Here is a 9,846-nt window from a genome sequence, read left to right as displayed (position 1 = left end):
CCCCCATGATTGCATCCCTCCCCATCCCTGCATTCCTCCCCATCCCAACCCCTTCACACCACATCCCTGTCATTGAATCCCTCCCCTGTCCCATCCCATCCTGCCCCTCACACCTACCCATCCTTACACCTGTACCTTACAGTGCTCTCCTACCCATCCTCTCCACTGCGTGGAGTCACCACCCCCATGTCCCTCACCCCCCAAACCCCTGCACCCCATTCACCTCCATACACTGCTGCACTCCCATTATATCCCTATATACCCGTGCCCCCCACATCTTCATGCACCTGTAGCCTTTTGCCTCCCCCTGCATTCCCATCCATCCCACATACCTCCTCCTCGCTCCTTCACTGCCCCCCTAACCCCAAGCCTGCTCTCATCCTTGGCCTCTTTCCTTCCCCATCCTCTCTCCTCCACCTCCCTCCTGCGGAAAAAAAAAAAAAAATCTTTTCCCCTTCAACCCATCCTCCTCTCTTCCTTGCTGGGTGATTTAGGCAGCCCCTGGAAAAGTGTATGAAAAAGTGTCTCTGTGTAGACAAGTGTGTGCATGTATGTCTGTAAGAGACCATGTGTCTTTGTGTAGGGAGATGCATATATTGCTGCATGTGTATACCTTTGTGAATAAAATTAGTAGCCTAACTCTTTGACTTTTATTGCTTTTGCTGGCTTGCACACACAAAAAATTGATGACATAAAATGTATGTATTAATTTCATAACAATTTTTTTAAAAGAGAAGGGAACTCTAAGAGATACGTATTGTTTCTTAAAAAGAAAATGTTGACTAGTAATTGCAGAAGAGCCAATATATCATACGTTTCTCCCACCCTTTGTCTAGCTACATTATAAACTCTTTGTTGCAGACTCTCTTTTTATGTGTATAACCAGCACCTACCCCCTGGAGCCCTGATCTTAGTTGGAGTCTCTAAGCACTAAACAATTGTAATAATAAATAATGTGGAAATATACGTGTTAGTGCATGCTAGATGTGTACACATGTGTATCTGCATGTAGGTGTGGGAGTCAGTTTCTACAGGTTTATTTATATAGGTATATGGACAGGTGACCATTTCTGGGGTTGTACTCTATGGATTTGTATTTGGGTATCAGGAATGGACCTTCAATGAACCCATTGCAGCTGTGATAATGTCTGGTCCTAATTCCACATGTAAAATTACAATAACATAGTGAACAAAAAACATGGAGTTAGTTACAAAAAATGTAAAGAGGGGAGGGAAAGAATCATGAAAATCTTTGTGAAATTTCATTTTTTTAAAAATTACCCTTTTTGACTATTTTACTGCCAGCTGTAGCATCCTGTAACAAATAAAACCTGAGCTTAGCATAATATATGTCAAAACAATAAATATGACTGTTTGGGCCTTGCAGTGAAAATGAGCACATGAGCGATGGTAGGGGGAAAGCAAGCGATGGGGGTGGGAGAAGAATGAATGGGTCAGGGCAGCAGACAAAGCAAGGGTGTTTGGTTTTCAGAAATTAGAAAGTTGTAACCCTACTCCCCCCACCCCTGCCTCTCACACTTCTCCACCTGCTCAGAGGCAGAGATGCGTGAGCAGGGGGCACCTCAGGGGAGGGGGTTGAAGAAAGCCAGGCCTTGCGGGGAGCAGGGGGTGGGGCCACGCTCCAGGTCCCAGTGCCCCCTCCCTAACACTTCTAGGGAGCTTCTGGCACTAAGGCCCAGCCTCCCCAAATGCAGGAGTCACGCACTGCCCATGCCAGTCAGTACGCGAGACACAGGCCAGTTATCAGGCAGCTGGATGACAACTGCAAGGAAACCAGAGGTTGGGAGCTTCCCACTCAGAGAAAGGTGCATTTCAGGCCAGGAACAAGAATGTCATCTTAGGTCTCACATGAAAGGGGTAAGATGTCCAATCACTAGTGTCTCCCTGTTGACTCTGTTTTATAGCCTCTGGGAGGGCAACCTGACAGCAATTGTGAAAAATCAGGACAGAGGTGGGGGGGTAATAAGAGCCTATATAAAGAAAAAGACCCAAAAATCAGGACTGTCCCTATAAAATCAGGACATCTGGTCACCCTAGTCACTGGAGCTTCTCCCCTCAGTAATTGTTACAAGTGATCACCAATAACAGCCTGCATCCTTGTACAGGAGACCAAAGACCTGTAGCACCACATTCCATAAGTCTTCTACTTCAGCATCCAAACTCTGGGGTTGGGGGAAATTTGAACCAATCCCTCTGTTATTAGTCCAAATGTTACATGACTCTTCCCCTCTAGTGGCCAGAGTCCTTGTGGAGATGTAAGGTCTAAGAGTGGTGGCAATGGTCCCCAGCAGTGAAATATGCTTAGTGTTCAAGTATAAACAAGTAAAAGCACATATGGAGTGCTTTTCATCTGTAGATCTCACAGCACTTTACAAAAAACCAGGCCAGTATTATAGTCTCCATTAAGAAATGGAGGCACAGACTAGTGAAGTGACTTTCCCCTGGGTCACACAGTGAGTGAATGGTACAGCCAGGAATAAGCCTCAGGAGGACTCACTCAGTCTCGTGTCTTATCTATTGGACCACATCTGTTGAACCATCACCCGTGAAGTCCACACAACCATAGAGTCATTGCCCTGGGAAGCAAGGTTTAAAGCCAGATTTAGGCTAAATGCAAATTCCAAAGTAGCGTGAAGAATAAATGTAACTGTGTTGCTAATCTGGAGGGATGGGAAACACTCTGCAATTGATGGAAATTTAATTCAAACAGGAGAAACCTGGTAGAGAGACCTAAAGAAATGATCTGTGGCTGCCAGGGATGGCAGCTATGGAGAGAGACTTCCAATAACATTACAGCACCAGTTGCGTTAGATAACCACTACTTGTGCCCTCTAAACCATGGCTAGGCTCACTGCATGTACATGGGCACAAATCTCAGCTGAGACTCCAACCATGACCCTCATGGCCCATAGGCACCAGCTCTAATGGGAACCTCTGCTGGTCCCAACCAGTAAGAACCATGCAAAGCTCTCCTTGGCTGAGCATTGCTCTTTCATCAACTTTGCAATTCTTGGCAAAGTTCATAGGGAGTTTCCACTAGACTACGATTCATTTAGTGAAATTGATCTTGGCCAGCAAGGGAGGGAAGCAGAGACAGACAGAGACACCACACATTTTGAGCAGACAAAAGAACTGGGGAGTAGCCAGAGGTCAGCTGAAAGGCAAAAGGGACCTGTTCTACAAGATATGGGGCTTTTTTGTCAGCTTTGCTGGACCGGCCATTCGTTTCACAGTGAAGGCAGAAGGTTGAACCCATTGCAGACAGTATGTATTGACAGACTGGCTAGCTTATGTGTCTAAAGCATTCTGGAGATGAAAGGCAGTTAAGTATCTTTTCTTACTTACACTGCCCAGGTGTTAGAGACACCAAAACCCTAAACATGGGGATTGGTGACAGCCTTTCATGTTTTCCCCCCCATACACAGAGAGCAAAGTATTTCCCATCAGGGTGACTTTTATTGTAGATTGAGACCAAGTCAAAGAGAAGATAGATAAAGTCTCCCAGCAAGAGAATGACAGGTTTGTGCATCTCCCCTATGTCTGCTCTGAAACAAAACAGAAAACATCTGCACATGGCAGAGCCCTTAGAGGTTTAACAGCATGGCACAGCACACTGAAAACAAAGGCATAAATACCAGCATAGCTAATTACAGTACACCTTAGATCTAGTAACTATTCCCAACGTTATTGCTGGAGGGTGCCTACTATGGGACAGTGAGGGGAACCAAATGCTCAGGCCATCAGGGCTTCTTGTGAAGATGTACCAGCAATGCCTAGCTGTTGCACCATGACTATATTATGGTTCTGCAACACCCATGTGATGCAAGGGCACATTCATCCCTGGTGTAATCCCCACCTAAATAAATGGAGTTGCAGCAGGTCCAGCATCTCCTCCTCTTACTTCTTTGCTCCACCCCAATTTGTGGCCAATTTCTGGTGTGTTCTCTCCTCTCTCCTCCCCCACACACACCCCAGTACCCCTCCCAGACCCGTCTACTTGGAGAGTTGAAGGGATCCCTGAGATCTCACACGAGTGAGAGAGCTTAGGTTTCATAGTGTTCTGTTTGCTTGGCCTAAATCTAGGTCAAGCAAAAGCTGCTCCAGTCAGCCCCATGGCCCCCATAGGCAGCCCCTGACATGCCTGTAGAGCTGCAGGGGACACATCTTCTCTAGGAGATCTCTAACCCTCTCCCCCAGAATGCTAGTTTCTTTACCATGACTCTACTGCTCACATTAGTGCTATGCTGTTTCTGCTTGGTACCTGGCCCTTTGCCTGCCCCATCCTTGTTTACTCCTGCTTCTGTGGCTGGTGAACAAGTGCTGTAGCAGCCACCTACTACTGGATGGGACTCCTGTAGAAGTTTAAAAAAAAAAAAAAAGAGCAGCCTCTTAATCTGGTTGAGGTAGTGCTGTTGAGAAATACAAGGCCCTTCCTTCATCTCCCTCTCCCCATTCTTCCCAGGGCTGGGCTGTCTGCTTTCACAGCAGTCTTGGGGCTGGACAATGTGGTGGGAAGTCAAAATCCAAGGAGTGGGGACTAAACGGTTGTCTTCACAGCACTAGACTCAAATATAGGGCTGGAGGGGAACTGGAGATGTCATTTAGTCAAGGCCCCTGTGCTGAGGCAGGACCAAGTAAACCTAGATCCTTGACAGGTGTAAGTCCAATCTTTACTTAAGAAATTATAGGGATTCCCTAACCTTCCTTGGAAGTCTAGTCCAGAGTTTAACTACTCTTTTCCTTGCTGCAGATTAAGCCTATTTCTGGCCTACCATCAGGAGATTTAGAGAAAGGTTGATCATTTCTCTTTATAAACAGCCCTTAATATATGTGAAGACTTCTCAGGTTCCCCTCAGGTCTTCTTTTCTCAAGAACATACCCAGATTTAAATGGTGTCAAAAGTCTTACTAAAAGTCAAGGTACATCATACATCTATTGCTCCTCCCCCTACTGCACTAGGCCAATAATACGGGCAAAGAAGGAAACTAGGCTGGTTTGGCATGATTTGCTCTTACTAGATCCATGCTGCCTATTCCCTTAACCTTATTATCCTCTAGGAGCTTACAAATGGACTGTTCAGTCCAGGAACATGTTGGAGTTAGGCCAAGGTACTCAGCATGTGTTCAACATTTCTCTTAAGCCCAATGTTGGAACTTTGGCTGTGATAGTACCATCAGATTAGGCCAGTTCTTGATATAGTGCTCAAGACAGTTCACTACTGAGTTAGCTTGGTTCCTCCCACTTTTTTCAGAGCAGTTGCTGCACGGTGGTTGTTATGGAAGTATTTTGCAATTTCAATACTGAAGTCTTGGGCTAGGAGGTGCATCAATGATCACTGCAGCCATATGTTATTACTTGGGACTCTTCACTCTAAATTTCTCCTCACCTTGGATGCATTTGCAGCATTGTCTATGACCAAGCTGCATGCTAGACATTTGAATTCCCCCCCCCCCCAACAGTTTGTTATAGCTTTTACTGATACTTCTTGTAAGTATTCTGCTGTTTGTGCATTTCCTGATGTATCAATTGTTTTGGTAAGGAAGCCATTCCCTTCTGTTGTCACACAAGCACATACAAAAGTCATTGTGGACATTGCTCCACCCATCAAGACTCAGATTAACAATTTCACCCTCTAGACCTTTTACACACTGCTCTATTTCTTACACTTTATCCAGTTATTTGCCTGCAACATCTGCTCTGTTGGGTGGATGGTATCCTGGTCTTAATGACTGAACCATTTTAATGAAGTGTGGGTTCTCAATCATGGAAAGGAGAGTTTGTTGCATAACAAACCAGGCAACTCTCAATTACCTCTTCTTGTAATCTGCTGGTTCTCATCTCCATCATCCAGAAACAACCATAGACAAGGTTGCTACAAGACCTTTTGCTACAGGTGATATACTGTGGCTATATGACATACATGATGTGACAAACATCATTGGCAGATAACTAAAACTATAGAAAGTGATGGTGATCTTAAAGGTGGATAGTCTTTAGAATCCTATATGTTGAGGATGGAGTCTCCTCAACAAAATAAGTCACTGTAGTTATTTAATCCTGTTTTAGTATTACTCATTGCATTCACTGACATTCAGTACTACTTTAAAGGTGAAATTGTAAAAGGAAGATCTATTTCAGATATTTTTATCACAACTGCATATAAAATGCTAGTACCATAAAGTAACAACTATATTTTTTTGCTCAAACATGAGAATTCAAGAATAGTCCAGAAGGAAGACTGTCAGTCCTTAAGAAACAAGTATGAAAAAAAAAGTTTACGAACCTGAAAATCCTGCATGTTTCTTTCATCATCTTCAGAGGAGCTTCCTCCTGAGAAGGAACACTTATCAGGATGTTGTTTCCTCTGGGCAACTGGGCCTTGCATTTCTTTGTTGCACTGTTTGCATTTCACAGGCATGTCTTGTCCACTGTAACCCCTAGGTCCTTTGCTGCAGAACCTGTGGGTGAGAAGCTGGATATGAGTAAACAGTGTGCCCTTGTTGCCAAGAAGGCTAACGGCATTTTCAGCTGTACAAGTAGGGGGCATTGCCAGCAGATCGAGGAATATGCTTGTTCCCCTCTATTTGACATTGGTGAGGCCTCATCTGGGAGTACTGTGTCCAGTTTTGGGCCCCACACTACACGTGGAAAAAACTGGAAAGTGTCCAGCGGAGGGCAACAAATTATTAGGGGACTGGAACACATGACTGAGGAGAGGCTGGGCGGGGGGGGGGGGGGGAGGGGGAATGACTAGGATTGTTTAGTCTGCAGAAGAGAAGAGTGAGGGGGGATTTGATAGCTGCTTTCAACTACTTGAAAGGGGGTTCCAAAGAGGATGGATCTAGATTGTTCTCAGTGGTAGCAGATGACAGAACAAGGAGTAATGGTCTCAAGTGGCAGTGGGGGAGGTTTAGGTTGGATATCAGGAAAAACTTTCACTAGGAGGGTGGTGAAGCACTGGAATAGGTTACCTAGGGAGGTGGTGGAAGCTCCTTCGAGGGTTTTTAAGGTCAGGCTTGATAAAGCCCTGTCTGGGATGATTTAGTTGAGGATTGGTCCTGCTTTGAGCAGGGGGTTGGCTAGATGACCTCATGAGGTCCCTTCCAACCCTGATATTCTATGATAAAGGATCATCATTAAAATATTCCCAAACCTGCTGCCATTATAGGTTCCCTTCTAGTGAGAGAATGGTATGGTAGATCTCAAATCAATGAAGGCTACACTCAGGAAGACCTCAAGACTTCTGGAATATGCTGCTCAAAACAGTTTCGCTTTTGTTTCTACTGCCTGTCTCTTCCTTCTCACATTTATCTCCAGACTTCTTGTCCAGATCTATTCCACACCCAATCTTCTATTCATTGAACTTTTTGAAGTTTTGCATTTCTAGAGAGGTAAGGGATTGACTGTGTCCCTCTGCAAATCGGTGGACAATAGGATTGAGGTCTTATTTCTCCCCCCTATATATTTTAAAGCAATTTTTTGCTGTTAAGTATGTTCTCTGGAGACAAATCCAGTTTGAGAACTGCAAAACTAAGCATCTCTGATGGCAGAGTCCCATTGGTTAGATAGAAAAGTTAACCTAAATAATCTATACAGAAGCCCCTGGAACCCCATAAGATTCAGTCCCTAATCCATGAACTATTGGAACTTAAGAAAAGTTTTACTAAAGGTTACATGAATATATTCTCATACTATAGAATTACTTTATAATCCCTATTCCATGATTAGATCTTTGAGCTATAATGCTTCTTAATTATGACTATTCAGATGGTTTTCTGATCAAAAAATGGAGAAATTAAAAAACCTTTTAAATTTTAAAAACCAAATATTGATTTTTACTCCACCCTGGACTGAAGCAAAATAGGCACTGAACTCTGACTTCTTGAGGTCAGTCATTCGCTCTCCTTCCCCACTAAGCAGAGGGCCCATGCTTTCCTTCACCTTTGTCTGTTCTCAATGTATTAAAAGGAAATAAGAACAGGTTCTTTATGTCCATTGCTAGGTGTAGCTTATTTTGTGCTGTAGTTTTTCTGATTGTCCCTTTATGTTTCCACCTTTTGTAGTATTCCTCCTTGCAATTCATCCATGTTTCCACTTTGATTTTCAGGTAAAGAAACTTCTGATGGAGCCCTATTGGCCTCTTACAAAGGAAAGATAGGAAGAATAGTATCAAGATAGTTTGTGGTTGTGTCTTGACTATGGTCTCCTTGAAAAACTGCAAGCTTTCCTGAACTCCTTTATAAATTAGATTTTCTTCCCATGGGACCTTACCAACTATCTGGAGTATATTAAAGTCTGCTTTTTGAAGTCTATTGTCCTTATTCTGCTGCTCTCACTTCCTTTCCTTAAGATCATGAAATTTATCAGCCACTTTCACCCAAATGGTCTTCCACCATCAGATTCATAACCAATCCCTCCCTGTAGGTCAGAATGAAGTCTAAAATGGCCACCCCCAGATACTTCCACCATTTTCTGAAACCAAGTTCTCCAATACATTCCAAGAGAATAATGGAAATTTTGTGTTTTGCTGAACCACTTATGTCAGCAAACCTTATGTTGCTCAGGGGCATGAAGAAATACCCTGAGCCACAGTTTCACCAGCATAAGGGGTAGTGTTCACTGCTGTCAGTGGGAGACCTTCGCCTGCCAACATAATTAAGCCACCCCCCAACAAGAGGTGGTAGCTATGTCAACAAGAGAGCTCTCTGTACAGCTGTGCCACTGCAAGCTCTCCAATGTAGCCAGCCTTAGTTTTGTAGGTAAAGTCCCCCGTTACTACTAGGTCTTGTATTTTGGATATTTGTTCTAGAAGTGTCTCATTCACATCCTCTTCTTGATTTGGTGGTCTATAGTTGACCCCAGCATAATATTTCCCCCCTGCCCCCAGAGACTTTCAACTGGTCTGCCTCTCACCATCTTTTGGACCTCAGAAAAAGCATATATATTCTTGATGCATAATGTACCTCCCTTTTCCTCTGCCTGTCCTTCCTTGTCAAGCTATAGCCCACTGTACAAATATCCCAATTTGGAGATTTATCACTCCAAGTCTCTGATGCCAGTTAAGTCATAATTTAGCTTTATACTAATGCTTCCAGTGCTTTCTGTTTAGTTCCCAGACACCTTGCAGTTGTGTATAGACAGATGTTTAGCAGATTCCCCCACTGATGTCAAGCATTCAGTGCCAGGAAACCAGGCTTGGCCCCACAACATTTAAAAAAAAAAAAAAGTGTTTAAAAGTGATATTGAGATGGGCTTAATCTGGCTCTATTTTGGGTGAGGGCACAAAATGGCCTGTTTTATTCCCCAAAAGGGGCTCTCCTTCTCCAAATCAGCAGCTTTCTGCCTGCTTTCACACATGGACATTCAATCCATTATGGTGCTCTCCGACAGTGGGACCTGGTGCAGATGTTCCTCAGTTCAACCCACTCAGCATGTGATTTATGAAGCATCTCAGAGGTCCCTTCTTCCTTCCCGCCCTCCATTTCTTTTTAGAAACTCTGGGATTTGGGTTTTTAATTAAAAGAGCATTCCAAGTTTCTTTAAGGCAGGTCCCCTTGATTTATTGTGCTCTAGTTTCAGGAATGAAAGGCTTTTTCGCAAGTCTTTTGCTACTTTGAGTGGTGGTTTCCTGTTCTACCTCAGCCTCCCTTCAGACAGAGGGGAGCAGAGGACCAAACCCAGGGCTTCCCCCAGCAACAGAGAACAGCAAAATTGGGCAGGGGATAATGGACTCCATTTTAAAATGGAGTCAATCCATCAAGAGGCAGAACTTTGTGCTGTGCTGCTTTTATACCATGTGGTTTTCAGACATGCTAGCTCACAGCG

General features: G+C 44.0%; 1 long non-coding RNA gene across 1 annotated transcript; it reads right to left on the bottom strand.

Annotated features, from left to right (window-relative positions):
• Positions 1 to 5,903: 5,903 nt before the first annotated feature.
• Positions 5,904 to 6,473, bottom strand: LOC122457778. The gene is made up of 2 exons (XR_006277454.1): positions 6,305 to 6,473; positions 5,904 to 6,045 (listed from the first exon to the last, which is right to left on the bottom strand). It is a non-coding gene; the product is annotated as an uncharacterized LOC122457778 (long non-coding RNA).
• Positions 6,474 to 9,846: the final 3,373 nt, after the last annotated feature.

The sequence above is a fragment of the Dermochelys coriacea genome, chromosome 1 (genome assembly GCF_009764565.3).
Source record: "Dermochelys coriacea isolate rDerCor1 chromosome 1, rDerCor1.pri.v4, whole genome shotgun sequence".
In the NCBI taxonomy this organism is placed as follows: domain Eukaryota; kingdom Metazoa; phylum Chordata; order Testudines; family Dermochelyidae; genus Dermochelys; species Dermochelys coriacea.
This window is presented reverse-complemented; position numbering and strand designations above follow the sequence as displayed.